Here is a 27,776-nt window from a genome sequence, read left to right as displayed (position 1 = left end):
CGATTACGAAAAATTCTTTCGAAAAGAGATAAGCGCAGCAGAAAAAGTAAGCAATGCTAACACAGACCAATTTTACTTGGTTCGGAGCCTGTGTCGACTCATACTTCAAGGCCCGTGAGTGCTTTCGGTGGACAATCACTAGCAGTTCGAAAATTATTACAAACTAAGTGCTGAAATACTGATGAAAATAAAAGCAATACCGACAAAGAAATAAATTGAAAAGGAAAAAGTACGTTGTCGGAGCTTCGTTAGCGTCGCAGGAGCGCAGAGCAGTAGAGTAGCAGAGTAGCAGAGCAAGCAGTAGAAGATCTTCTTGTCAGTTGTTGTATTTAGGCTCCACCTCTAACCCTCCTTTTATATGAGGCTCGGGGCGCTCCGGATCCCTTCCGGGCGCCCTGGTGAGACGTGTCAGGTCCAACCAGCGAACTCCGCATGGCGACGACGCGATCAGGATAGAAATTGCCTCCTGGGTGTCCGGACCTGTTCCGGGTGCCCGGATCCCCTCCGGGAGCCCGGACCACCTTTCTCCAGAGATTCCTTCTCCTGCAAGACAAGGTTAATCTGAGGCAAATATATAATATGTTTCCTGCAAAACAAAGTGTTAGCACAATTTATAAATTCAATATCAAGAGTATGACTTAGATTCCGTCTTTCCGAAACCGGAATCTAATCACGATCTCGACTTAGATATCCGAAATGGATCTAAGCCGGATCGACGCCTAATGTTCCCTTCCGGAGAACACGCCCTCACAATCACTCTCTTCTAGTGACTTACCTTTACTCACCTGTCAGACGTCCGGTCAGCCCTTCGACCCGTCTGAACTTCTCGCCAACTATCCGATCAGCCCGTCGACCTAGCTAGACTTCGTGCCAAATGTCCGGTCAACCCTTCGACCCATTTGGACTTCGTGCCAAGCGTTCGGTTAGCCCGTCGGCCCGCTTGGACTTCTCGCCAAGCGTCCGGTCAACCCATCGACCCGCTTGGACTTCGTTCCAGACATCCGGTCAGCCTGTCGACCTGTCTGGACTTCGCCTGCATGCTCGGTCAGAGTGTTAGATAACGACAAACGTAACTTAACCTAATTTGTCATTCATCAAAACCTGAGTTAGACCGTTAGTGTTAACCGCACCAACAATCTCCCCTTTTTTGATGGAATGACAACCTGGTTAAGTTAGTGAAAAGATATGCATAAACCAAACATGATTTTTAAGATTTTTTAAGATTTAAGTTAGTTTTTAAATTTGACATTTTGTTTCTCTAACTTAACCATCTATCCCTCCTGTAACGACCCAATTTTCCCTATTTTGAGTTCTGAATATCTTTAAAAATATTGGAAAATGCTTTTAAAATATTCTAGAGATTTTTAGGAATTTTTAGAGTATTTTTATGTAATTTTTTTAGTCCGTTTGGTATTTTTACCGAGTGGAGGAAGTTTGAAAAAAAAAATAATAATAAGTTGAAGAAACTGGGTTTCGAACCCACAGCCTCGGGCCCAAGCAGAACCGGCCCGACCAATCGAGCTAAGCTCGTTTTGTTAACCTTATATGGAGTGAATAATATTTAAGGTATAGTATTTGATAAAATAACCCTAGGTTATAAAAAGAGGTTAAGTTAAGAGAGGAAAACCTAAAATTTTCTCTCGAAATTTCTCTTCTCTTCTCACGCGACGGCGCCGACTCCTGCTCGGGCGAAAACGCAGCACCTCCTAGGGCTCCGTTTCCGGCGGCCGGCGAGGATTTCTTTTCGGGTGTTGTTCACAGATTCGTGGTCTCCTCGTCAAGGAGAACACGCGGATAGGAAGGGATCGCCGAGACCTTCACTTCATCCAAACCCTAGAGCACTTTCCCTCCGGTTGTAAGTTCAAGAACCCAAGGTGAGTTGCTTCTCACCTGCAGTAGGAGTAGTTCCGATTCGTTTATGTTTTCTGGTTGTTTGAGTTTCCTGTGAAGCATGCTAGGGTTGCTGTTTTACTGCCGTGTACTCTAAGAAGTTAGACAAAATCCTTTTGTGAAGTTTGATCTGTAAAGAATTCTTCGATTAGACTTAACAAGATTTTTGATCTCTAATCTATGAAGAACCAACTATAGTTTCTGTGGTTTCGGGTTGGTTTATAATGGTTGCTGCCATAATTGTTAAATCCGAATATGCTAGGTGGATTATGGGATCATTTTATGGTTGAGTAAGTCAGATTTGAGTTTGTGCCATGCAATGGGTATAGATCAACCTTATTTGAGAGAGTCCTGTTGGTTTCTTTTAATGGCTTAATTTATTTCCTTAAGTTTAGAACCATGTTAGAACAGTTTGAAGTTAGAAGAGTAGTTAAGGAAATATTTTGCAATGAGCTAGGTTTTGGTTCCTTATATGCTTAATGTGCATGCTTAAAAGTATGATAACAGCAGCGTTCTTTTAGTTGATAACTACATTAAAGCCTTAATCAGAATGCTCATGTTCCTTTACAAGTTTTATTAGTTTTGGCTTGGTTTTAATAAGCAATGAATATGAGATAGCTTGATTAAATTTTGGGCTTGTAGTTAGTTTTCTGTATTGCTGTTAGAAGTTTAAAAAAAAAGAGACCAAAGTCTTAATAGAATCCCTAATCTTTTTAAGAATTGGGATCAGTAGCATATCAAGTGCTCAAAGAAATGCCAAGGCATTTTATCAGAAGAAGTATTTAAAGTAAGATATAAAGAAAAGTATTTTATTTTAAAAAGGGCATGTACCGGACACAAGGTCCAAGGGATGGGCTCCAAGTTGCCCCTAGACATAAAGTCTAGAAGTGTCTTAATGGTTTTGGGATTAGCTACCTCAATTCTCATTAAGAAAGGCGCGCAAAGTGGTACAATACCGGGCCCAAGTAAAGTTGAGTATTATTTTAAAGTATAAAAGTATTAAATTTGGAAACAAATAGAACAAGTTTCTTTTATCTAAATTGAAAGATTCTAACAAGATAAATTGTTGTTTCCTTTAGAGATGCATGATGTAGTTTCACTTCTATTTCATGTTGAGCATGTACCTCCTGTTTTCTTTTACGTATATGCAGTTCTTATCGGATTTTGTGAGTAGAAAGCACTCACTAAGCTTTTAGCTTATAGATGCTATTTTTTCCTCCTACTGCAGATATGGATAAAAATAAAGGAAAGGCTAAAATGACATAGAAGAAGGCGACAAGGAGACACTGGTGGTGTGTGTGTGGATGGCGGTGATGGAAGATTTGGGGACCTTGCTTTTAAATTTCTGCAAGTTAAATTATTTAGGTTTCTTCTTAAATAACTAGGAGAATTAATAAAAAATTCAGATTCTTTATGCTCTCCCTGTTTTACTGTTTTGAAGTTGATTAAATACGTTGGTTCTGTTGAGTACAATATGAATTGTTTGAGTTATATGAAATTCGCTTTTGGTGCATTGCTTAAATCTGGAGTTTCAGATTGTTGCCGTGGAGTTTGGAAAATTCAGATCCTTTCATGTTGCTTAAAAACTGTAAAGTCCTATATTATTGTAGCCTGAATTGTATTGCTTAAGCTTGAGAACTATTTCGGCCGTGATACTTATCTGCTCTTGTGTTATCTGTAGCTGCTGGAAGTTTGGTTTTTTTTTTAATTGCAAAGTAACTTTCTATGAAAACTGATATGCCATGAGTTTGCTCAAGATGAGTAATAGCCATATATGCTAATCTGTTAATGGTTGTTAGATGTATGTTTGGTAGAAGTACATGCAAAATGTTAACTGGTAGTTACAAATTTATCATGTGCAAGTTTGCTTAAATTCTTAATGTGAACAAATGATGGAATTCGTTTGCTGGGTTAACTAATTCAGGTTGCAAGTTTTAAATGCCTACACATTTGTGGCTATACATGTTAACTGGAATTCGTTTGCAAGTTAATTGAATTGGTTTACAGATCTTTACATGCCTATAAGTGTTAAATGCTAAACACTGTCATGGTAACATGTTAATACATTTTAGCATGATTGTTAAGCTTGGTTGAGAGTAGTACTGAGATAATTAGAAGTGATAGCATGAAAAAAAAAAAAAAAACAACAACAGATATCATGACAAGTTTATTTTCTTTAAGTTAAGAGAAATTTCAGTTTAGTAGAACGAGTAATAGGTAACGGTTGTCATCAGAGTAGTAGTGGTAAGGAGGGTGGCCGTTACAGTTGGTATCAGAGCAGGTCCATTTTCCCGCAACACACACACATCAGCATCATCCTTGCCGTCTTCAAGTAAGAAAGTAATTAAGTTCTTTCTTTATTGCTTTCCTTTATTTACATTATTATTTGCAGTAGGGGTTGATAGTTATAAGTGATTAAGTAAGATAAGAGTTTTTAGCTATTTCCTTTCTTAATATATAAATGTGTATGTTTAGAAAGGGTAGAGAAATTATCAAATTTTCTTATTTGTTTAACTAGATGTCGAGAAGAGGACGTCCCCGTACCGCTCGTACTGAGGACCAAGTTCAGGAGGAAGAGAGGCCAGGCTCAACTGAGCCCAATCTTTCTGAAGTTGTTGCCCAACTTCAGAAACAAGTAGCTGAGCAGCAGCAAGTAATTGTCAATCTGATGGCAAATCAACAACCAGTCCCTCCTACTCCTCAAACAGTAACTGTGGAGACTCCAATGGTAACTGAGGTTCCACCAGCTACCCAGGGAGTCGCCACAGCACCCCAGAGACAAGAAGCTTACCTTATACAGTGGCTGAAACTGAAACCAGAGAGCTTCTCAGGCACGACTGAGCCCTGGGATGCCCAGGCTTGGTTCAAGACACTGGAGAGCACCATGGAGCTTCTTGACTGGCCAGAAGTCGAGAAGGTCAAGTGTGCCTCCTTCTGCCTGACTGGAGACGCACGCATGTGGTGGGAGAGAGTCAAAAGCAAGAGGGCAGTCAAGCAGATGAGATGGATTGATTTTGAGACAGAGTTCTACGACGAGTTCTTTCGCCAAAAGATCACCAACAAGCACTACGAGGAGTTTATGGAGTTCAGACAGGGGGATCTGACAGTGGAGGAAGCAGTTAAAAGATTCAACAGGCTAGCTCGTCTCTGCCCAGAACTAGTAAGTACAGAGAAGGAGCGAGTCAGACTAATGCTCAGAATGCTGAAGCCTGTGATATCACTTAATGTGAGCAGTGGGACTCATCAGCCCCTGACTGGAGAAGAGTTGGTCAGTAGAGCCTTAGTAGCTGAGCACTACCTGAGCAGCATGAAGGCACAAAGAGAGCAACACAAGCCAATCAAGATGGAGACCAAGACTGGAGGAAATCAGAAACCCCAGTCAAATAATCAGAACTGGAAAGGCAAGGGCACTAAAAGAAAGCAGTGGGATTCAGGAAGTAACCAGAAGGGAGGACCAGAAACCAAACAGACTAAGCTCCTTCCCTGCCCTAAATGTGGGAGAACACATCCAGGAGCCTATCTCTTGGGTAAGACTAGATGTTATTCTTGTGGTCAAGAAGGACACATGGCCAAACAGTGTCCTAACAAGTTCAAAGCACCCCAGCCACAGCCAATACAATATGGAGCCAAGCCTCAACTACATTATATGCCTGCAACTCTGGAAGGACCTCAGATCAGTCAAGGAAGGTTGGAAGCTCCACCAGTTCCAGCCTTTGACAATGCCAGAGTATTCTCCCTTACCAAAGAGGAAGCTGCTAGTGCCTCCACGGTCGTAACAGGTCAAGTAGTTATTTTTCAGCATATAGCTACTGCACTATTTGATACTGGGGCGACCCATTCTTTTGTATCCATACCTTTTGCCAAGGAATTACAGGTACCTACAGAAAGCATGAATTCCAAGTTCCTGACAACCCTACCTTCTGGGGAAGTCATGGAATCTAGTCAGTGGCTTTGGTCTGTACCAGTCAGAATTTCAGACCAAGAGCTATGTGTTAATCTGGTAGCCCTCGCTATGCAGGATTTCGATATCATTTTGGGTATGGATTTCCTCAGCAAGTACAGTGCTTCAGTGGAAAAGTGATCTTTAGTCCAGAAGGTGAACCATCCTTTGAATTTACAGGAGTACCAAAGAGGAAGACCCAGAAATTCCTCTCTTTTCTCACAGCTCACCAGATGTTAGCTAAAGGGTGTGCTGGTTTTCTTGCATTCATTGTGAGTACAGAGGAAGAAGAAAGACCTAAGCAGGAGGAAGTTCGGGTAGTTTGTGAGTATCCAGAGGTATTCCCAGAAGAGCTACCTGGACAACCTCCCAACAGAGAAGTGGAGTTTGAGATTGAACTGGTTCCTGGTACCGGTCCAATATCAAAAGCTCCATATCGCATGTCTCCAGCAGAGCTAAAAGAGTTACAAGAGCAACTTCAGGAGCTACTTGACAAGGGTTTCATACGCCCTAGTCACTCACCATGGGGAGCTCCTGTGTTGTTTGTCAAGAAGAAGGATGGATCTATGCAGATGTGCATAGATTATAGAGCTCTGAATCAAGTGACCATCAAGAACAGGTATCCACTGCTCAGGATCGATGATTTATTTGATCAATTGAAAGGGGCAACAGTGTTCTCCAAGATAGATCTGCGCTCTGGGTACCATCAGTTAAAAGTGAAGGAGAGTGATATACCCAGAACTGCTTTCAGGACCAGATATGGACACTATGAATTCGTGGTCATGCCTTTTGGTGTGACTAATGCACCTGCAGTCTTTATGGACTTGATGAATAGAGTGTTCAGTGAATACCTTGACAAGTTTGTCATTGTGTTCATCGACGACATTCTAATCTATTCCAGAACCCCAGAGGAGCATGACACGCACTTGAGAATAGTCCTGCAGACCCTTCAGCGAAAGCAGCTCTATGCTAAATTCTCAAAGTGCGAGTTCTGGTTGGAGCAGGTGGCATTTCTAGGTCACATTGTTTCAAAAGAAGGCATTCAGGTAGATCCAGCCAAAGTAGAAGCGATCAGCAACTGGAAGAGACCCAAGAATGCCAGGGAGATCAGAAGCTTCCTTGGTTTAGCTGGGTACTACAGAAAATTTGTGGAGGACTTTTCCAGGATAGCCTCTCCACTTACAACCCTCACCAGGAAGGACAAGAAGTTTGAATGGTCAGATAAATGTGAGCAGAGTTTTCAAGAACTCAAGAGGAGACTGATCAGTGCTCCTATACTGACTGTTCCAGAGGATGACAAGAGTTTTGACATCTACAGTGATGCTTCCAAGATAGGCTTAGGAGCTGTACTCATGCAGGAAGGAAAAGTTATAGCTTATGCTTCCAGACAACTCAAAGACTACGAGAAGAATTACCCCACTCATGATCTAGAGCTGGCAGCTGTAGTCTTTGCACTGAAACTCTGGCGACACTACTTGTATGGAGTCCAGTGCAGAATCTTCACAGACCATCAGAGTCTTAAGTACTTCTTCACTCAGAAGGACTTAAACATGAGACAGCGCAGGTGGTTAGAGTTGGTCAAAGATTATGACTGTGAAATCCTCTACCACCCAGGTAAAGCTAATAAAGTGGCAGATGCACTAAGCAGAAAGTCCAGTGCATCCTTGATGTCCTTATCATCATTAGCCCTGCCACTACAGAAGGAGTTGTCAGATTTCGGACTTGAAATTATTTATGGGCAACTTTCTGCATTGACGCTAGAGTCAACCCTGCTTGAGGATATACAGAGAAAGCAAAACGAAGATCCAGATATTCAAAAGATCAAGCAAGGGATACAAGAAGAAGGAGGTTCAGAATTTCGAGTATCAGACAGTGGAATTCTTTATCAGGGAAATCGCCTTTGTGTTCCCAATGATGAAGAGCTGAGAAAGAAAATTTTAGAAGAAGCCCATAGTACACCATACGCCATGCATCCTGGTTCTACCAAGATGTACCAAGACGTGAAACAGAAATTCTGGTGGTCTGGACTCAAAAGAGATGTGGCTAAATATGTCAGTACCTGCCTGACATGTCAGAGAGTCAAAGCAGAACACCAGAGACCAGGAGGAGTTCTACAGCCTCTTCCTATACCAGAGTGGAAGTGGGAAGACATATCCATGGACTTCATAACAGGTCTCCCAAGAACCACAAATGGATATGATGCGATATGAGTAATAGTGGACAGATTGACCAAGTCTGCTCATTTTCTAGCCATCAAAGTGTCTCACTCTATAGAGCAGTTAGCACAGCTGTATGTTAAAGAGGTGATAAGACTTCACGGAGTTCCCAAATCTATTATTTCTGATAGAGATGGGCGCTTCACCTCTCACTTTTGGGAGTGTGTACAGACTGCACTAGGCACCAAGTTCAAGTTCAGCACAGCCTTCCATCCTCAGACTGATGGACAGACAGAGCGTGTAAATCAGATCCTAGAAGATATGCTGAGGGCTTGTGCACTGGATTTCAAAGGAAGTTGGTGTAAGTACCTATGCTTAGCTGAATTTGCTTACAACAACAGTTATCAAGCCACCATCAGGATGGCACCATATGAGGCGTTGTATGGTAGAAAGTGCAGATCACCTATATGCTGGCAAGAAGTTGGAGAAAGAAGAGAAATGGAAGTGGAGCTGGGTATTCAGACTGAGATGATAGAAGAAACCACTCAGGTTATTCAGAAGATCAGACAGAGGATTGAGACTGCCCAGAGTAGACAGAAAAGTTATACTGACACACGCCGTAGGCCACTGGAATTTCAAGTAGGAGATTCAGTCTTTCTCAAGGTTGCTCCTATGAAGGGAGTGATGAGATTTGGCAAGAAGGGCAAATTAAGTCCTCGCTATGTAGGACCTTATCTGATTTCAGAAAGGATTGGTAAAGTAGCTTATAAGCTGGACTTACCACAGGACATGTCAGCAGTACACAATGTGTTTCATGTCTCTATGTTAAAGAAGTGTCTTCATGATCCTAGCCAAGTGATTGAACCTCAGTCAGTGCAGATCCAAGAGGATCTTAATTATGAGAGTAGACCTACACAGATAGTGGACAGAGCAGTCAAGAGACTAAGAAATAAAGAAGTGCCACTAGTGAAGGTCGTCTGGCAGAACCAGAAGCACGAGGAAGTCACTTGGGAACGAGAGGACAGCATGAGGCAAAAATATCCAGAACTATTCTAAGTTCGAGGACGAACTTTTTATAAGGTATAGGGAATTGTAACGACCCAATTTTCCCTATTTTGAGTTCTGAATATCTTTAAAAATATTGGACAATGCTTTTAAAATATTCTAGAGATTTTTAGAAATTTTTAGAGTATTTTTATGCAATTTTTTTAGTCCGTTTGATATTTTTACCGAGTGGAGGAAGTTTGAAAAAAAAAATAATAATAAGTTGAAGAAACTGGGTTTCGAACCCACAGCCTCGGGCCCAAGCAGAACCGGCCCGACCAATCGAGCTAAGCTCGTTTTGTTAACCTTATATGGAGTGAATAATATTTAAGGTATATTATTTGAGAAAATAACCCTAGGTTATAAAAAGAGGTTAAGTTAAGAGAGGAAAACCTAAAATTTTCTCTCGAAATTTCTCTTCTCTTCTCACGCGACGGCGCCGACTCCTGCTCGGGCGAAAACGCAGCACCTCCTAGGGCTCCATTTCCGGCGGCCGGCGAGGATTTCTTTTCGGGTGTTGTTCACAGATTCGTGGTCTCCTCGTCAAGGAGAACACGCGGATAGGAAGGGATCGCCGAGACCTTCACTTCATCCAAACCCTAGAGCACTTTCCCTCCGGTTGTAAGTTCAAGAACCCAAGGTGAGTTGCTTCTCACCTGCAGTAGGAGTAGTTCCGATTCGTTTATGTTTTCTGGTTGTTTGAGTTTCCTGTGAAGCATGCTAGGGTTGCTGTTTTACTGCCGTGTACTCTAAGAAGTTAGACAAAATCCTTTTGTGAAGTTTGATCTGTAAAGAATTCTTCGATTAGACTTAACAAGATTTTTGATCTCTAATCTATGAAGAACCAACTATAGTTTCTGTGGTTTCGGGTTGGTTTATAATGGTTGCTGCCATAATTGTTAAATCCGAATATGCTAGGTGGATTATGGGATCATTTTATGGTTGAGTAAGTCAGATTTGAGTTTGTGCCATGCAATGGGTATAGATCAACCTTATTTGAGAGAGTCCTGTTGGTTTCTTTTAATGGCTTAATTTATTTCCTTAAGTTTAGAACCATGTTAGAACAGTTTGAAGTTAGAAGAGTAGTTAAGGAAATATTTTGCAATGAGCTAGGTTTTGGTTCCTTATATGCTTAATGTGCATGCTTAAAAGTATGATAACAGCAGCGTTCTTTTAGTTGATAACTACATTAAAGCCTTAATCAGAATGCTCATGTTCCTTTACAAGTTTTATTAGTTTTGGATTGGTTTTAATAAGCAATGAATATGAGATAGCTTGATTAAATTTTGGGCTTGTAGTTAGTTTTCTGTATTGCTGTTAGAAGTTTAAAAAAAAAGAGACCAAAGTCTTAATAGAATCCCTAATCTTTTTAAGAATTGGGATCAGTAGCATATCAAGTGCTCAAAGAAATGCCAAGGCATTTTATCAGAAGAAGTATTTAAAGTAAGATATAAAGAAAAGTATTTTATTTTTAAAAAGGACATGTACCGGACACAAGGTCCAAGGGATGGGCTCCAAGTTGTCCCTAGACATAAAGTCTAGAAGTGTCTTAATGGTTTTGGGATTAGCTACCTCAATTCTCATTAAGAAAGGCGCGCAAAGTGGTACAATGTCGGGCCCAAGTAAAGTTGAGTATTATTTTAAAGTATAAAAGTATTAAATTTGGAAATAAATAGAACAAGTTTCTTTTATCTAAATTGAAAGATTCTAACAAGATAAATTGTTGTTTCCTTTAGAGATGCATGATGTAGTTTCACTTCTATTTCATGTTGAGCATGTACCTCCTGTTTTCTTTTACGTATATGCAGTTCTTATCGGATTTTGTGAGTAGAAAGCACTCACTAAGTTTTTAGCTTATAGATGCTATTTTTTCCTCCTACTGCAGATATGGATAAAAATAAAGGAAAGGCTAAAATGGCATAGAAGAAGGCGACAAGGAGACACTGGTGGTGTGTGTGTGGATGACGGTGATGGAAGATTTGGGGACCTTGCTTTTAAATTTCTGCAAGTTAAATTATTTAGGTTTCTTCTTAAATAGCTAGGAGAATTAATAAAAAATTCAGATTCTTTATGCTCTCCCTGTTTTACTGTTTTGAAGTTGATTAAATACGTTGGTTCTTTTGAGTACAATATGAATTGTTTGAGTTATATGAAATTCGCTTTTGGTGCATTGCTTAAATCTGGAGTTTCAGATTGTTGCCGTGGAGTTTGGAAAATTCAGATCCTTTCATGTTGCTTAAAAACTGTAAAGTCCTATATTATTGTAGCCTGAATTGTATTGCTTAAGCTTGAGAACTATTTCGGCCGTGATACTTATCTGCTCTTGTGTTATCTGTTGCTGCTGGAAGTTTGGTTTTTTTTTAATTGCAAAGTAACTTTCTGTGAAAACTGATATGCCATGAGTTTGCTCAAGATGAGTAATAGCCATATATGCTAATCTGTTAATGGTTGTTAGATGTATGTTTGGTAGAAGTACATGCAAAATGTTAACGGGTAGTTACAAATTTATCATGTGCAAGTTTGCTTAAATTCTTAATGTGAACAAATGATGGAATTCATTTGCTGGGTTAACTAATTCAGGTTGCAAGTTTTAAATGCCTACACATTTGTGGCTATACATGTTAACTGGAATTCGTTTGCAAGTTAACTGAATTGGTTTACAGATCTTTACATGCCTATAAGTGTTAAATGCTAAACACTGTCATGGTAACATGTTAATACATTTTAGCATGATTGTTAAGCTTGGTTGAGAGTAGTACTGAGATAATTAGAAGTGATAGCATGTAAAAAAAAAAAAAAACAACAACAGATATCATGACAAGTTTATTTTCTTTAAGTTAAGAGAAATTTCAGTTTAGTAAAACGAGTAGTAGGTAACGGTTGTCATCAGAGTAGTAGTGGTAAGGAGGGTGGTCGTTACACCTCCCCCTTTGACATTCATCAAATAAGGCCATAAGTAACAATACAGAGTACAGACAAAGTAAAAATTTTAAGAAATGATGTCAAGTTAACTTAGAGGAGTTGTAAATTTCACTATATAGTAATTCAACTTTTGTAATATAACTAAGTGTTTGAAAAATAGCTAATTGTTGCAAGAGAACTTAGTAATGAGTTAGAATATTTTGAGATAATTTTTGTAAAATTAATTTTCAAAATGAATTTGCAAACTTAGAAAGAATTTTCCAATCAAAAATTTGAAAAGTTAATTTTCAAGTATAAGTGTATAAGTTTCAAATTTAAGATCAAGTTTTAAATTTTTAAGATAAGTTTAAACTTTAAAACACTTTTCAAACATATGTTTTCAAAATCAAAATTTTAAGGTTAAGATTGAAAAAAATTCTACTTTTTCAAAACTAATTAAAATTTTCAAAATAAATTTGTAAAAGAATCAGTTTTTAAAACCTTAGTTTAGAAGATCCAATTAAAAGCTAGTTTTCAAAACTAGATTTATTAAAAAAAATTCAAACATAAGTTTTCAAAATTAAATTTGAAAAATCTACTTTTCAATACTGACTAAGTTTGTAAAAACTTTAAATTTGAAAATCAAAATTCAATTTCAAAAATGATTAAAAAATTTTTTAGAAAAGATATTATTTTTAAGGTGGAGAAAATAATTTTGGTGCTAAGTGTTGATTTAATCCTCCCCCTAAACCTGACATCTAAAATAGCTGTCTAACCAATTAGGTACTTACTGACTATCAGAAGATAGCAGCTTTCACTTGGTTAGTCAAGTTAAGTTCATTGTAATCAGTTAGCGATTGACTAAACTGAATAACTTAACTTGATTAATATATGATTGGTATTTAACGCCCAAACTTATATCGATGTACTGACATAAGCATCTTAAGTCCAGACAACTGGCCTATACATCTCACCCCTTTCTAAGTTACGCAATCACAAGCAATGTAAAACTAGAGAGTTGGTGAGATGCTCAAATGTTAATTATAGGAGAACATGATTTCTAAGGAATTGACATAGCCTAAGGCTAAAAGATCTTTTTTGAAATCCTATAAATATGAAAGTTTTGAAAAATAATTTTAACCTAGGATTTAAAATAATCATTTTTGAAAATAATTTTTGAATATTGAAAAATTCTAGTTTATTAAATTAAAGCAGAATCAATCAAATCTGAAGTGATAATCAATAATCAATAATCAAGATGTACTACAAGATCTGTAATAGTCTCATAACAGAGTTATATAACAAACATAACTACTGAGATGATGAAGGAGGTGGTCCGGAACCCAGAGAACGAAGTAATGCCAACAGCTCAGTATGTCGGGTCCGATCATCCTCTCGTAGGTCTCGTCGCAGGTAGGAGATCTCCTGCCGCACATCTCGTCGTAGATCGGAGACCTCCTGTCGCACCTCTCGTCGTAAGTCTCGGTGAAACTCGGAAGACTCCTGCTGGAGGCTCGACATAGCTCTCTCTAGTCCGGATACTCGATCGGCTAGAGTGCGAGGAGCGGGACGTGGGGCTCGAGCTGGTGCTGGGGCAGGAGCAGCCTCGTCAGGAAATAGTGCGAGAAAAAACTCATCCTGCTCTGTCTCCTCCTGCTGAGCATCTGGGTCGGGCTGGTGCTGTGCCCCCCTCTACCAAGACATGATACTCGCATCATCTATATGAATACTAGCTAGGGAAAAATTCCTAACTCCTATAACGTCAAACTCGGTCATATAGCGGACGTCACCTCTGGTGACATCAATGCCCAAAGAGGACATATATGCTATCAGAATGTGATAGTAGGACATATGAACCCATGATTGAAAAATCTAGATTGGGTGAGATGACTAAGGACAAAAATTAAATTAAATTAAAATTTAAGATAACTTAAATATTTTTTTAAATTTAATCAACTTAATATTTTTCAAAATTTAATTTAACTTAAACATTTTTCAAAATTAACTTAACATTTTTCAAAATTTAATTAACTTAAATATTTTCTAAAATTTAATTAACTTAAACTTTAATATTTTAATTAACTTTAGTATTTGTCAAATTTAACTAACTTTAATATTTTTCAAATTTAATCTAATTACTTAAATATTTTTTAAACTAACTTAATACTCTTAAAATTAAATTAACTTAAAAAAAACATGTAGCCTAACTGTTAAAACCTAGCCAAACTGAGGCGCCTCCCACAAAAGGGAGGCGCCCTCACAAGCAGCGGGAGTAATCCCGCCAACTTTGTCGAAGGCGCCTCGGATCATCTCCAAGGCGCCTCAAATAGCAGGTCCAAGGCGCCTCATAACACACATAAGACGCCTTCGACCAAGATTTTTACCACGAACAAAATCGATTCTATTCGTTTTTCTTCCGAAAACTCCCACGAGTTTCCCGTGTGTTCTCGACGCAAATCCAACACCTAAGGCGCCTTCCACCCACCTCCTCCCTCTCAATCATCCTACAATGCCTCCTAGGTATATCTTCAGCCATCCTATTGTGCTTATATGTTATTTTTATGCAATTTTTTGTTATATGTTGCATAAATCAGAAAACGCCGACATGTTGATCCTACACCGGCTAGGATCCCGTCTACGGATCCTAGATTCCCCTCAGAGCGACTTTGCTAAATTCACATTTGGATCTATCAAACTTAGGTACATAGGTAGGTCATTTTTTTGCCCAGTTCTTTCACCCCGCGACCTAGATGATAGAACACTATCAGTTAGGGAAACTGATTTACTGCAACAATACAGTAAACCAGGATTTGTGTGCACAGTTCTATCACAACCTCGAGAAGGTTGATGATAGCACGTATTCCACCAGAGTTGGTGGAACAGACGTCCAGTTTACTCCCTCCCTGATTCACACTAGTTTAGAGTTTAGAGAGTCTACATGTATATTCCTATGCTACCTTGGAAGGGATTTACCATTCGGTGATCCCTATTCCCATATCAGATTAGACACCATCTATATGCACTTTTTAGAGGAGGAGAGACCATTTGGCCTGACTGATTTCAGGTCAACTTTTCTTAAGGTTCAGGACTACGTTATGTACAGAGTCCTGACGACATGCATTTTGCCGATCACATCTCGAGACGTCACGAAGATGCGATCCTCTCACTCATTCTTTCAGTACGCTCTGAGTCAGCGTTTAGATATAGATATTGTACAGCATATGTTCCACAACATCATACATGCATCTAGTAGAGTCACATCAAGAGTAGTCCACATACCCTACTGTCATATCTTGACTCAGATCTTTTCCTCCCATTGGATAGACACGGTCGTAGGGACACTTATCCCCCTTACACTATACGACGAGTAAAGGCAGCGTAGTCTTCGGTTAGCCAATATAGAGATCACCGCTGAGGGGATTTTAGCCTGGAAGGGTCGGCCTCAGCCAGCCGCTGCTCCTATTGCTCCAGAGGACGAGAATGCACCGCCCGACATTGTCCCGAGCGAGGGAGAGGAGTGGCTCGACTTCTTAGCCGAGGAGTTCTTTGGAGATCCATTACCTTCCACCTTCGTCGGACCTTCCACTTCAGTCGGACCTTTGACTTCGGCTCCACTCTCCATCGAGGGTAGACTCACTCGTCTCGAGGTTCAGTCCATTCAGACACGACGGGCTTCTCTAGATAGCCAACGCTTCCTCCGATCCCTACGATCCGAGATAGCTGACGGATTCGCTTCTCTATGGGGTGAGATACGTCACCAAGGACAGCCTACACCCAAACAGCCCCTTGCACCACCTCCAGCTGACGACCCTCCTGCTGATGACCCTACTCTTTGAGGCTATCATCTCATGTATTGTACCCTGGATTTTAGCCACAGCCACCATCATCTAGCAGTCTAACTATACTCAGTTACTCTACTTATTTTGTGCTTACCAGTCGTACTTGTGCTTAGTAAAATTCAACTACTTACCTGTCTTCTTTTGCTTAATTTTGCATACATAGTAAATATGATTGAGTAAAATTAGATCTTGATTTTCAAATTTCCTACATCTAACTTTATAATTTTTCTTCTTCAAATTTGCTTAATGTTAAAATTATCTTTTAAAATTCTAGAAAAAATAATATTTTCAAATTTCCAATTTTATTATTTTTTTAATTTGGATTTAACGTAAGTTCTTCCCCTTAGAAATCATGTTCCCCTAATTTCAGCCAGAGCATCTCAAAAACACACTAGGTATAACTTGTTTGTGTTTGAAAAAAAATTTAGAACGGTGTGAGATGCATAGGGTTCAGCCTAGACTCCAAAATGCTTATTTCTGTGCATCATAGTAAATTTAGACGTTAAAAACTAACTTCATATTAATCAAGTTAAATGATCCAGCCCTAGTCAAATCTATCTGGATTACTAACTTAACTTAACTAACCAAGTGAAAACTGGTGTCCTCTAGGTATTCAGCTAGTAACTAAAGGTTAGATAGTTGGTTAAGAATATTAACACTGCAAATTAACTCAACTTGCGCTTTAGGACTCTGATACCTTGCAAAAGAAAATTGAATAATTTACAATCTATTTAACTCAGCTCATGCTTGGACATTAGGGTCTTAGATTTATTGCTCCTCCATTGTCTTTAAGGATTTTCAAATTCTTAAAATATTTCATTTTAACCTCTATATCCATCTTCAAAATTAACTAAGACATACCAAAGGACTTTTTTGATTTTTCTCTAAAAAATTAAGTTAAACCAACTTTTTAAAAGCTTTTAAAAGGCTATTCGAAATTAATGGTTCTTGAAATGTTTTAGATATTTTTTCAAAAAGACCTCTCCAATTGCTAAACTTAGCTTACTATTTTCGAAACTTGCCTTTCGAAAATCGTTTGTTTCAATCTTTCAAAATTTAACCTAAGTTTGCACAAATTTTGGCAAAGTACCTTTCAACACTAAGTATTTTCAAAAACATTTCAAGTTTTAGCAGCTAAATATTTTTCAAAGAGCTTTCAAATCTAACTAAATATCTTTCCAAAAAACTATTTATAGGGAAAAAGTACCTGACTTGAGAGTCGGAGGACCTGACCCGGGGACTTTTTTCCTGATTTCTGGTCTCTAACGACTCGTGGGTTCGTCTGAGTGTGCGCAGAGTCTTCGCTTCTTCTTCATCTCCGTCATCACCCCTCGTCATCTATTCGATTCAACTCTCCCAGCGGGTGTCAGGAGGACCAGGCTTCATAGCGACTTTTCGTCAACACCGACTCCAGCATCACCCGCCTCTGTCTGACTCAGCTTCCGGACGAGATCAGAAATGAAGATACTCCTCCATATCCCTGGACTTTACTACCGAACAACATCCAACACTTGAATGACTACTTGCTCCTATAGGTCATTTACATCACGTATTAAGTAGGATGAGTTATTTTATTCTTTTTTATATTTTCCCCTACGATCTTTCAATCTCTTAACCTCATTCAGAGATATCTTTCCATCAAGATCAATACTTGAATTTTCAGACTTATTGTGACCGAAGAAGTTTACTATATGTCATCCTTGAACAGCGCGTGGAGTATGAGCGAGAGCGGCAACATATTGAGAAATCGAATGGGCGACTCAAGAAATTGAATATCGAGTAAGTAACCAAGAATTCAAAATCAAATATGGACACTAAAGATAAAGCTTACGCCCAAATTGTTGATTTACAGCGCAACTACAAACATCAAGACTGTAACGCTTAAGAGGGGAAGGAGGGGCATTTTTATCTTTTCACTGTATAAAGCTTTACGGAGGAGGAGATACTATTGGGGCTAGCTCTCGAATGCGTTTTGGGCGCCGCCACAGTGGAATGTGAGCTCCGCCAGAACCCATCAGCCGACGCTGGCGGCCACTCCCCTTCACGCAGTCATCGCCACCTTCTCCTTTGTCACCAGCGAGCCCCCGCTCCCCTCCTCTCCCCTCCCCTTCTCCTCCGTTGCCCGACGCACAGTGAAGGCAGGGAGCCTTCTTCGTCTCTCGTTGGCACCATCGAGCGACAGCCGCCGCTGGCCACCTCCGAGCCGCCTCCTTCCTTCCCCACGCCAACGACGTTGGTCGCCACCTCCTCCCTTCTACACGCTGACATCATCCCTCTCCTCTTCCTCTCTTCCGGTGGCCAGCACCGCTTCCGATCTTCTCGACACGAGCGTCGCCAAGCAGCCACACCGCCTGTCGCAAACCAGTTGTCGCACACGTCATCTCCGACGTCCACACCAGCAACCTCATCAACCCTACCCCCTCATCTTCTCCCTCTCATAAGTCCTCGCAGCCGACGACCACGCCGTCACCAAGGGGAGGAGGTTGTCACCTCCCTCTCCCACTTTTGTCGTCGGCCTTCCCTTCTCCCTGCCAATGTCATTGCCTGAGGCTCTCTTCCGTGCGGGCGTCGCTCACGCCACACCTCCTTCCTCTCCCTTGCGAAATGTCGCCGCCACAAGGACCCGCAACGCCTCCCTTGTCGTGACACCGCTGCCTCCACCAGCCAACACCCTCCGGAGCCACTGTATAGCCCTCGACACCGCCTTCGTCGCATTCATAGCGTAAGACACTTCGTCGGCCAGCATTACCCCACTGCACTCCCCCTTTCTAGCGCTGTCTCTCTCCCTCTCACCAGCTGGCAACCCATACCCCTTCTCCGTCCTCGCAACATTGTTGGCCGATACTGCGACCAGCAGCTGACGCCGCTCATAGTCAGTCGATGTCGCTCACAATCGGTCGACGCCATCCACAGTTGGGCGACACCGTCTCCGGCGGTTGACAATGTCCTCCGGACCGTCCTCGTTAGCGCATGCCCCTCCGATCCATCCGGTCATACACGTCTGACGATGATCCAACATTCCGATTGGTCCCTTTGATTTAGACTGTCTCCATCTTGTGAGACGTTGTTGTTCCCGGCCTTCGTGTCGTCATTATGTTCCAGCCTTCGTGCCGATTTGGCTTGTGCACTGTGTTCCAACCTATGCGCTAATTCGTCTGTCATGTTTCGGCCTGCGTGTCGTTGTCTTGTTTCGGCCTATATGCCACTGTTGCATCCTGACCTGCGTGCAAATATCTTATCTCGGCCTGTATGTCGATGACATATCTCGATCTACGTGTCGATGTCATATCCAGACCTGCGTGCCGAGTTCACATCCGGTTTCGTGTCATCGTGTTCGGCTCCGTGTCGTCAAATCCAACTCTTCATCCGGCTCAGAGTCACGTGCTCTTCTGGATCACGACAACTCGAGCAACGTCCCGACCAGCTCACCGATCCACCCGAAGGCGCCCCTCTGAGCCAGGATACGTTATTCGTTCATATTCTATACACATTTCATTATTTAATGTCTTACTCTTTTACTTATATATTCGTTGGATCTGGCTCGAACATTGGGGTACCAAGGCAATCCGGTCGTCGGCTGCAAGTAGTGTTGACCAAAGGACTTTTGACGATTTAATCAACATAGAAGTCATCTCAGCATATCCTCCTCTGAAACATCACAATTCGATCAACATTTTATCCACCTCATCCGACAGTCCGTTTGACTTAGATTTCAGACAAGATCAAAACCATTCAGGCCAAGCACACTAGCCAACCTCCTCGGAATGAAATGCAGAATAGATGCATTCACGGAGACTTCTTGTTCCTTGAGAACTCAAAGTCTACTTCATCACGTGTCTTGTCGAATAAATCACCATTCGACAGCTACGTTCACGAACATATTAACAAGGAGAGCTACTCCCCTCCTCCCATCTGACAACCTCCCCCAACCTCTCTCTCCCACTTTAAATGGGCGATTTTGTCCCCTTCTTTTTATTTTTTTAATTTTATTTATTTTTCATTTAATTTTATTTTTCAATTAATTTAATTTAAAAATAACTCTCATATGGATATATTTTTAATTTTATTTAATTTTTATTTAGTTATATTTATAAATTAATTCAATTTATTATTTTTTTATCAATAGATATTTTTTTTCAATTTTATTTAATTTTATTTTTTAATCAATTTTATTCAATACTTTATTTTTATAATTTTATATAAATTTTATTTTTATTTTTTATCAATATTTTATTTTTTATTTTACATAAATTTTATTTAACTTTATTTTTAATTAATTTTATTTATTATTTTTTCGTAATACTTATTTTTTTCTAAGTTATTATATTTTTATTGATTTAATTTTTTTTTAATTCGTTTTATTTTTTAATAATTTTTATATGTGTTTATAATAAAAAATATAAAAATATGGATCAAAATAAAATTTATATATTTAAAACTAACAAAAATACTAACAATTAATAATATACAAATTCATAACTTAGGAACAAATTTTTTTTTACAAATAAAAAGTACATGTAATAATACAATAAAAATATGAAAATATATAAAATTAGAAATTTTAATTAATATTGTCTCCAAATTCTGCTCCCGACGCGTTTGGTGGTGGTGTACTTCGTACCACAAATAAACACGTGTACTATAACGAGTGACTCATCCTTTAGCTTCATACGATGAATGTTGTCACCACTAAATTAGAATGTGTGGTACAAGGTAATGAGAATATAAGAAAACTTGTACGAAGTGATTGTCAACATGAGCAATAATTATTTCTCAACGCTTATGGTTTGAACTGAAGGAGTTCTTAATGACAAATGAGTAAAATAACTCCCAACACTTTCACCAAATGTATACAGTACAAAATTGTACCTTGATGCGATGATAATTCCCAAAGGCATAGAATCTATCACGAACCAATTTAATGAGAATAATAAATTGGTTATCAAATTTTGATCTGGATAAAGTTGATCATATATATCCTTATTTTGTTAAATCTCTTCTATGAGCTCAAATCATACTTGAAACTAACCTTCTTCGTCATACCCCATTAGTGCAGCTATCAACAGTGTGAGAAATATAATGCTGCAAAGGCAGAGGTAATTTCTCAATATAAGTATCATGGATGGGTAGAACTGGAGAGTGATCATAAGTCGTTTGAGTATTGCGAACCTTCGGCCCCCTTCCATGTCTTTCTCTCCCTTGAGATGTTGCAGCCGGTTGAGAGATCCTAGATCCTGAAATGGATGGATCTGCAAAAGAATGTATGCGACGTCCACTTTGCTTATCTCTACCCGCAGGTCGACCTCTATATTCTGTTGTATGAAGAGGCTCGAACTGTACTTTGAGATGCTTGTCTATCATATGCTCTCGCATATGTGGATCCATCCCATCTAATATCTCAACAACGTGATATGTCCTGTTAGGTTGTGCTCCCTCGTCATTAAATTGATGTACGTGCATCGACAATCTCCAATGAGTGTTGATACTCTGAAGTAGAATTAGAATGTTAAAGTAATGGTAATGTGTAAAATCATGCTTGCATGGTAATCCGTATACAATTTTGATAGAACAATTGCATCTATCGACTAGCTGGTGGGATACTTCCTCAATGCATTTTAACTGACAAAAAATCAATTTCATTTCTCTTATAAAATTCGACACCTTATTTAACTTAAAATGTCATCATATAAATGTTGATGGCGTGGAGTGTTGAAAGATCTCTTGACTTCTTAATATCCCTGAATTGAATTCTCAACTTCTTATGTATTTTTTGAAAAAATGTATATATGGATGACATACTGTCTCCCAAATATAACTTCAGTTTCGCATGTGCAAACTCTGCCATGTAATAAAAAAATACATTATATTTTAATACTAAAAAGAATTTGAAATAATACAATAATGAACAAAATTTAAATAATAAAGTTATAAAAGTGACTATATCTTTGATTTGAATTGCTCCCAAAGTGTATACATGTATCAACCCGTGTTGAAATAAATCGCTCTTTTTAAAGGTGTAACTATGTATCACAAAGGTAATTTTGAACACCTACGAGTTGTTGATACTCTTTGCGCATGACATCTCACTTCTACTGGAAAGACCATTGTGTCGATGAATTAATGAGTGAGTATCATGATACATAAAAATATTGTCACTCCAGGCCAAGCATAGGGGTGCATTTTTTTATTACGCACTGATTTATGTGTCAAATACAAAGATGTGACATGCATTGGGAAAACATGTTTGAATGACATTAATAAGCGCCAAATCTCGATAGGAAGCAAACATCAATGACAACGATGTCTTTTTTTTCAACCATCCACTTATTTAAGATACCTAATGTTTAAATACCTAATGTCCATGTTAGTTGCTCTATCCTCTCATTACTAAAATATGCAAACATAAGTAAGTAAGTTTGTATTGTGGATGTGATACCCACAACATCTAATAGTAGTATGCGATACTCATTGGTCTTGTATGTGGCATTAATGATCAACACAGATGAAAAGTTGGCAGACAGTTCTAGAAATTTTGGATGAACCCAAAAAATATCTATGATTTCGTTGGTGTCTGGATTTGTATGGTAATTATGGAGGTATTTCTTGATTAATTAGTCCAAGACATATTGAATATAATTTAGGTCATCCCATTTAGCAGATTTATTTATGAAAATGATATTGTAATTGCTTTTGACGGAGTCTCTTTCCTTCAAAATACTAAGAATTTCCCGAGGTGTGGTGTTGTTGGTCATGTCGAGTATAAATTCTTTCTCTATTGATTTAAACTGATATTGATGGACTCGGTACCCGAGTAGGTTAAAACTAATAGAGAAAAAAATTGTGCTCGACATAGCCAACAACACCACACCTCAGGAAATTTTTAGTATTTTGAAAGAAAGAGACTCGTCAAACACTACAGAGATCAAAAGCATTTATAATGTCATTTTCACAATTAAATCCACTAAACGGGACGACCTAAATTCTATTATGTATGTCTTGGACCAATTAATCAAGAAAGAATCTCTCCATAATTACCGTACAAATTCAGACATCAACGAAATCACAGATATTCTTTGGGTTCATCCAAAAAGTCTAAAGTTGTTTGTCAACTTTTCATATGTATTGATCATTGATGTCACATACAAGACCAATGAATATCGGATACCACTATTAGAGATTATGAGTATCACATCCACAATGCGAACTTACTCAATTATGTTCGCATATCTTAGTAATGAGAGGACAGAGCAACTGGCATAGGCATTAAATACATTAAATAAGTGAATGGTTGAAAAAAAAGTATCGTTACCATTGATGTTTGTTTCAGATCAGGATTTGACACTTGTTAATACCATTGAAATATATTTTTCTCAATGCACGTCACATCTTTTGTATTTAACACATAAACCAGTGTGTAATGAAGAAAATGCACCCTATGCATGGTCTGAGTGACAATATTTTTTATACATCATGACACTCACTTATTAATTCATCAACACAATGGTATTACCAGCATAAGTAGGATGTCATGCACAATAAATATCAACGATTCGTATGTATTCTAAATTACCTTTGGGATACATAATTACATCCTTAAAAAGAGCGATTTGTTTCAGCATAGGTGGATACATGTCTGCACCTTGAGAGCAATTCAAATCAAAGATATAATCACTTTATAGTATTATTTCAATTTTTTCAGTATTAAAACACAATAAATTTTTTTTATTACAAGGCAGAGTCTGCACATGCGAAACTGAAATTATATTTGGGAGACAGCATATCATCCATACAGACATCTTTTAAAAAAATACATAAGATATTAAGAATTCAGTTCGGGGATATTAAGAAGTCGTTTGAGAGATCTTTTAACATTCCACGCCATCAACATTTACATGATGACATTTTCAATCAAATAAAATGTCGGATTTCATTAGAGGCAATGAAATTGATTTCTGACCAGATAAAATACATTGAGGAAGTATCTCACCAGCTAGTCGGCAAATGCAACTGTTCTATCAAAATTATATACGAATTATCATGCGAACATGATCTTACATATTACCATTACTTTTCCATTCCAATTCTACTTTAGAGTATCAACGCTCATTGGAGGAGATTGTCAATGCACGTACATCAGTTTAATGACGAGGGAGCACAACCTAACAAGACATCCCACGTTGTTGAGATATTAGATGGGATGAATCCACATATGCGAGAGCATATGATAGACAAATTTTTCGATATGATATATTCATCTCAAAGTACAGTTCGAGTTTCTTCATACAACACAAAATATAGATGTCGACTTGTGGATAGAGATGAGCAAAGTAGACGTCGCATATCTTCTTTTGCAGATCCATCCATTTCAGGATCTAGGATCTCTCAACCGACTGCAACATCTCAAGGGAGAGGAAGACGTGGAAGAGAGTCAAAGGTTTGCAATACTCAAACGACTCATGATCACTCTCCAGTTCTACTCATCCATGATACTTATATTGAGAAATTACATATGTCTTTACAACGTTATATTTCTCACACGGTTGATGTTCAACTTGATGGTCATTGTGGATTCACGACAATAACTGTACTAATTGAGTATGGCGAAGAAGGTCGATTTCAAGTATGATTCGAACTTATAGAAGTGATTCAACAAAATAAGAATCTATATGATGAACTTTATCCCGATCACAATTTGATAATCAATTTATTATTTTCATTAAATTGGTTCGAGCCGTGGACACCAGAAATGTATTTGATAGATTCTATGTCTTTGAAAATTGTCATCGTATTAAGGTACAATCCTGTATTGTATACATTTGGTGAGAGTGTTAGGAGTTATTTTACTCACTTGCTATTAATAACTCTTCCAGTTCCAAATTTGAGCATCGAGAAATAATTATTGCTCATGTTGACAATCACTTTGTATAAAATTTTTTACATTCTCATTATCCTGTACAACTCATTCAAACGTGATGATGACAACATTTATCGTATGAAGCTAAAGGATGGGTCACTCGTTATAGGACACGTGTTTATTTGTGGTACAAAGTAATAGGTACACAACCATCAAACGCATCAAGAGCAAAATTTGAAGACAATATTGATTAAAATTTTTAATTTTATATATTTTCCTGTTTTTATTGTATTATTATATGTATTTTTTATTTAAAAAAAAAATATATTTATTCCTAAGTTATGAATGTGTACAATATTAATTGTTAGTATTTTTGTTAATTTTAAATATATAATTTTTATTTTAATTCATATTTTATTATTATAAACACATAAAAAATTATTAAAAAATAAAATTGATAAAAAAATAATAATAATAAAAAAATTGATTAACAAAATAATAAAACCAATAAAAAAGATAAAATTTAAAAAAATAATAATAAATTTAAAAAAAATACAAGTATTATGAAAAAATAATGAACAAAATTAATTAAAAAATAAAGGTAAATAAAATTTATATAAAATTTTAAAAATAAAATATTGATAAAAGATAATAAATAAAATTAATTAAAAAATTAAACTAAATAAATTTATATAAAATTTTAAAAATAAAGTATTGATTAAAAAATAATAAATAAAATTAATTAAAAAAATAAAACTAAATAAAAATTAAATAAAATTAAAAAATATTTATATAAATTGAATTAATTAAAAAATAAAATTAAATAAAAATTAAATAAAATTAAAAATATACTAATATGAGAATCATTTTTAAATAAAATTTATTAAAAAATAAAATTAAATGAAAAAAATAAAAAGAGAAGGACAGAATCGTCATTTTAAAGGGAGGGAGGGAGGGAAAGAGAGGAGGTAAGAGGGGCGCTGTCAGATGGGGGTGGGGGTGGGAAAGCAGCTCTCGTTAACAAGACCTTGAGATCAAGTTAGCATACTTGCAAGCCAAAGGACAGAAGGAAAAGCAAATAACAACGAAAATCCTCGAGTCAAAAAGGGAACCAAAATAGCTTTCAAACAGGGTCATCGACGAATGGATTTTGTTTCTGTTTTTATTTTATAATTAAATTGTGGAGAAAGAAGCGTACATAGAAGGCGACAACAACTCGCGTAGTCGGAGGGAAGCTTGATGGAGGCGCTGAAGAACCCATGCAAATAGAGGTCTTGCGACGCAAATCCAGCACCTAAACCAAGTTTAAGGATGACATAATTTTGTATCTGTTTCTTCACGGACAAATAAAGGAGTTGGAAGAAAAAGGCAGAGAGAGACGGAGTACCTTTTCTCTGATCGAGAGAGAGATTGGAGTCTGAAGAACTGCGTGTAACCTTCCTCAAAAGTGAGGGCCGCAAGGTTAGCCAACGGCAGGAGAGAAGTAGCCTCGCCGGAGACGAACACAGCTGAAGATAACAATAGGAAGAAGAGGAATGAAGGATACGATGAATTGTATGAGCTGAAGATAACATGAGATTGGAGTCGGAAGAAAAAGGCAGCGGCACTCACAGCTCCTCTATCCTTTGATCTACCTCTGCGCCTCTTTTTACTATCTCTGCGTCCTTCTCCTGTGCCAGTGATCTAAAGTATCCGGTAGACACAGAAGCAGTCGCTTCTCTCTCTTAATTAAATGTTTGGCAGAGGTGGAATTGTATGCGATGAGTCAGTTGTGTGCCATGTCTGACACCTTGCCGTATCACTGCCTGCTGTGCGCTCGTTCCCACCGACTCACATGCGCACAGTGGCAGGCGAGAGGTGTCCGTGCCCCGGTCCTACGGCTCACGAACCAGCGACAGAGTCCAAGCACAAGGAGCCATTTGATTTGGCCCGCAGAGCAGTGTGTAGAAAATAGCAACGGTAGGAAAAGAAGTGACGGTGCGCCTTTCTTGGTGCAACTTGAAACGCCAATTGGCTTTGGAGCTGGAGCACTGTCCCCTCTCGGGCTCCCCTTCCAAGGCATTGGCGATTAATTGCCCAACCATTAGATTTATTGTACTTTTTTGGCCGACAATGTTGAGGAAACAAACAAACTCACAAATAAAATAAAACAAAACAAAAATAAACAAATTGTCCTTGTATCCAACTCAGGCTACAACTCGATTAGCCTATTCAATAACAGTCAAGGCCAAGTTTTGTCTTGACAACCGTGGGTTGATCCATTAGACTTGATTTGTTGTGTTGATCTGTCAATTAATTAAGTCTAACTTTTATCGAACCATCGTGGTCAGTCTAACCCAATTGTATTGGATTCACTTGGTCGACTTGTCTTAATCATAGTGGTTGGCCTATCAGGTTAGGCCTACTATCACGACGCCCTAAATTAGACCGAACCTCCCTTCTAGACCAAGCCAACTAAATCAATTCTGGGACTAAACAGAATCCCAGAGATTCAAGACAATGAAGTAGCGAATTGGTCAGATAACTAAACATCCATGATAATAATCTGGGGAACAACTTGTGGATCCATATTGATCCGGCGGTAAGAATGGGGGACCCACTTCCTGAAGGGTCCTAGCCTGAGGACGGATGGAGGGCTGACTAAGCGGGTAATGGCCGCGTCAAGCAGTTGAGCAGGTCCGAGCGGAGCCAGAGATAACCTAGCCATAGGCTTGGGTTTCCGACGCCAAGGCGGGAGGACTGAATGACCGAGCGGGTGTCTGCCCGGCTGGAACCGAAGGGCCGAGCGCGTGGTCCGTTCGGCCAGGATAAGGGCGAGGATACAAAGGTTAGCCGAGCGGCCTATTCGTTCGGCTCGGGATATGGGATGTCAGCAAAGGCATGTCTGATGATTATGTCGTACACAAGATTTCACGATAGAGGGTCTTGCCGTCACATCATGGAGAGGTCGATACAGTAGCAGTATGACCTTATGGATGCCCTTCTGACAGACCCATACCTGGGCATGGTCGAAAGCAGGTGATTGCTTTGATTGGCGCGCCCAGGCTCCTTCGAGAGGTCTATATAAGGTCTCCATTTCTTCACCGGACGTACGCTGGTCTGAATCTCTGAAGCCACCTCTTTGTTATTCCTCGCCTGACTTGAGCGTCGGA

General features: G+C 38.7%; 1 long non-coding RNA gene across 1 annotated transcript; it reads right to left on the bottom strand.

Moving 5' to 3' along the window:
* Positions 1–13,165: 13,165 nt before the first annotated feature.
* On the bottom strand, positions 13,166–27,227 carry LOC121998028. The gene is made up of 4 exons (XR_006116423.1): positions 26,236–27,227; positions 26,012–26,132; positions 25,823–25,918; positions 13,166–13,623 (listed from the first exon to the last, which is right to left on the bottom strand). It is a non-coding gene; the product is annotated as an uncharacterized LOC121998028 (long non-coding RNA).
* Positions 27,228–27,776: the final 549 nt, after the last annotated feature.

The sequence above is a fragment of the Zingiber officinale genome, chromosome 6A, assembly GCF_018446385.1.
Source record: "Zingiber officinale cultivar Zhangliang chromosome 6A, Zo_v1.1, whole genome shotgun sequence".
NCBI classification, from domain to species: Eukaryota; Viridiplantae; Streptophyta; class Magnoliopsida; order Zingiberales; family Zingiberaceae; genus Zingiber; species Zingiber officinale.
This window is presented reverse-complemented; position numbering and strand designations above follow the sequence as displayed.